Raw genomic sequence first — 4166 nt, forward strand, 5'->3', positions numbered from 1 at the left:
ATGACTAATACAATCATTCCAAGTAGGAGATTATCTCTCAAAGTTAAAAAATTTTGTGCTTGCCACTTTGCAAAAAATGCGTGACGAATATAAGGTTGAATCAAATTCTTAAATCTATCCATAAATGTTACAATAGGTAACTCCTCTTCAACATATTCCAACCCTTTTGTCTCTTTCCCCAACTTTGTTTCATTCTTCACATACTTGTAACTTTTGCAATTCAATTTTTTTGTTACATCAATATTTTCAATTTCCAAAGGAAATAAAGCCAATTCACCACATGTTTCAATCCTATGATGCAATTTATTTGACCAGCTAGATCATCTATTTTGCCACATAGAATGGATGATATAAAATAACTTCTCCTACTAGAAGGAGCAACATGAAAAACATGTCTTCTATAAACTTTTGAAAAATGTGATAGTGGAGATCAAACTCAATATGGTGATCACAACATGTTTCAAACACTTACTTTGACCTCACAAAGTATGGCTTCAACTTTTCAAACAACATTTGCCCAATTTTTACACTAGGATGTTCACTACAAAATGACACATATAACTCATGTTGTGTTGTGTCCAACCAATATTTTGTATTATGTTCATATTGACTAGATGCAATCCTATGCCTAATTACATTTCTACTATTTGATAAAGGACATGTGTTATCAATCCAAAATGATATGACTAAATTTTTGAATCTCTCATCGATCCTATCTGAATGAGGTGCTCTACAGATGATTGCCCAATTTCCTTCCATAGTGCTATCATCCACAATTAATCTTCTCTTAACATATTCTCTCATTATTTTCCTACTAAAACCCATTTTAGACAAAAATGAAGATATTTGTCTATTTTGGGTCATATTCTTATTTACAATAGACATCAACATTGCTTTTCTTGCCATGGACCTATCTTTAGTTTGAGACTACTTGCCTATGTTTCTCAAACCTTGTTTAACATTTTCAATCACATTACTTTGCATGTTAGAAAGTCTTCTCTTCGTTGATGTTTTTTCTACACCTAAAAATTTTAATAACTCCTACAACTTCTTTTGTGTAAGAAAAAGTGAATGTAACTAAGCTTGTTCAAGTGTTTCAATTTACCAAATTTATTCAATATTTCTCTTATCTTCTTATTCATTTACCTTTTCATAGACAAACTTAAGGGTTGAATAGTAGTTGCAAGTGTTCTCAATTTATCCACACCTATTTTAAGTAAATGATCTAAATTTTTATGAGAAATTCCATTCTTTATAGATTAGGCAATATTTATGAGTTCATCCATGCTAGTTCCTCTACCTAATCCTAGCTCTTCTCTGACTTCTATTACTAGAATTTCTATAGGGAGCAATCTTGAGCCTTTTCCAACTTCCATCATTTGAGATTTCGCAAGGGAAGATTTTGACCCTTCTCTGACTTCTATTTTTGAGTAAGTAAAACAAGTTTTATAGGGATCTTGAAACCCAAAAGTATTATAGCATATAAAAAATATAAATATTCAGAAATATCCAGCATAAACAAAGCAGCTTAACAAAAGTCAACCTTAAAAACTAGCCCACGGCTAGGAACAAAAGACAAGCGAGACTAGGAAAAAATAGAACTAGTTACACAAGGAAAGAACAATAACCTAACTATCAATTCTCTTTATCTCCTTTCTTTGACTTCTCTAACTTCTATTACTTGAACCTTCTTTAATATTTATTGTTTGAGATTTTGTAGGGAGCCATCATGACCCTTCTCTCATATGCACTTCTTCTACTTTTGTTGAGCCTCCTTTAACATTTTCTTCAAATTCACCTTGTTGATTGTTTGCAACAAGTTTATAAATGAATCAAATTATATAGAAAATAAAATTGATACATATTTAAATTCAAGACCATAAAAATAAATAAATTATATATATATATTACAGAGCTTTTTTAATTTGATGATAACATGTCAATGTTTTTTGAAGATTTCTTTGTTCTACTTCATGAGATCTCTTCCTTGCATTTTTGTTTTGTCTTCCTTTTTTGTGTCCCATCAAAATATCATAACAATAAATAAAAATTCCTTGGCTTCAAAAATTCATAGTAAATTTATAAAGTTTGGCTTTACTTTCAAAATTTTGTCCTCACTACCTAGGTGATGTTAGCATTTGTTTTTTGACATGTTCAGATGAACATAAGCTTTTTTATATGTTTGTTCAAGCTCATCAAATTAAATTTCTAATGGCCAGAATGTTTTGTCTTGTGCATTCAAGCGAATGTATGTTCGTGCAAACATGTTTAATATGTTTGTGCAAACATGAAGTTTGTATGAACACATTAATTTATAAAATTTTGGGGTTGTTTTCTTTTAAAATAATTGAAAATTGACTGTTTTGGTCCCCAAAATTGAGATCGAATAGGCTCCTACTATAAAATAAAAAATTGCCAATTTGTGCTTCTCAGAGCAAGCTTTCCAATGACTATAATTGTAATACATATTATATTCATTAAAACTTTTAAATATAAGTCTAACTCATTATAGGTTCATTAACTATTAAACATCAACTAACTTTGACAATTCAAGAAAATTTGTAAATTAGGTCAATTTTTTTTTGAAAAACATATAAAAAGTAGGTTGTTGAGATAGCTTTATATTTAAAAAAATATATTATTTATGATACATTGAGTTAAAGTTATTTCTATCAAAATGAATGTATGTCTGAATTATGATTCATGTCACTTCAAAACTTCATAAAGTGTACAATATTCAACCAAATTGAATCAAACCAAGCATATCCTCTAGATATTGATGTTACAAATCTAACACCAAAAGAATTATCTCATTATAATTTCTATAAAAAAATTTATGCTTGTCAAAATGAGTGTCACTTTAAAACTCTTGATTTTTCATATGTACCACTTTTCAGGGGAGCAGAAAAATTTGACCTAAATATATTTTTAAAAATTAAAAAATATGGTTGCAAAGTAGGAATAGAGTAGTTTATGTCATCTTTCAATTATTCATAATTTTAGAGATATAGTCACTTGAATGTGAGGTTTGTTTCAAAAATATTGATTTTAGTGTCAAAATTGGTCAAAAAGTGACCAGTTTTATGCATCAAGTTAGATTTGATGAGGGAATGCATTTTAGGAGAGAATTGGACATTTACTTAAAAGGATTAAGCTAATTAGATAATACATTGAAGTATTCTATCTACTTCTTCAATACACATTGACTTATTCAAAATAGGATTGCAAAACTCCTCCACTTTAAGATTGACTCACTTCCTTTGTTGTACATTGATGTCCTCTTGTTTATTAGAGCTTAGTATAGAGGCTATTGGTAGGATATTTTGGAAAGATTCAATTGTACAATTAGTCATTGTACTAATAGGTGGTTATCATTTGTTGCTAGAGTGACTCTTTTGAAGAAAATGGTTTAGGATCTTCCTATTTATGGATGCTTGGTTCATACTCCTCCCTCTAGTTTTGTGCAAGAATTTGATGGCCTTGCCCAAAAATTTCTCAAGTTTGATAGTCTTCTTCTTCTAAGTGGACTCTAGTCAAGGGGGAATCTATTTGTAGATTGCAGTGCATGAGGGATCTTGGTCTTAAGTATTTTTCTCTTGTTAGGTAATGCTTGATGACAAGTTGTATTAGAGGTGGTTTAAATACCACTGCTAAGACTGGGCCAATATTTTATCCCTCAAATACCTCCCTGGGGTGGACTATCATGAGATTCCCTAGTATGATCTCATGGGTAGGGAATATTTTATTAGGGATTCCTTTCAAACATGGTAAGAAACTTACCAAATGTTTTCTTTTTTGGGATATGTAATCGGGGATTTGAAGCTTTGTGTTAGCTAGATTCTTGGGATCATCATTCTCCTATTATCTCTAGCTATCCTTAACTTCAAGCTCTTTGCAAATCCTTCATTGAACTCAACCGGAAACATTTTCTAGTTGATTTGAACCATCTTTTGAAATCTTGTACCTATGATGTGATCTAAAATCCATTTGAACTTGTAGGGTTCAAACTTTTATACTTTAGCATGTTGTCCATTCTTGGACTTTAAATTTATATAATGAGCCTATTCCTTTGATCGATCTTAGTTTGAGACTTATTTTGTACCATTTGAATTAGCACACTTTGGGTGCATAATAGCTGAAAATAGCACACATTGGGTGCAATGAAC

Source organism: Cupressus sempervirens, chromosome 8, assembly GCF_028749045.1.
Source record: "Cupressus sempervirens isolate cs-2001-9-10 chromosome 8, ASM2874904v1, whole genome shotgun sequence".
NCBI classification, from domain to species: Eukaryota; Viridiplantae; Streptophyta; class Pinopsida; order Cupressales; family Cupressaceae; genus Cupressus; species Cupressus sempervirens.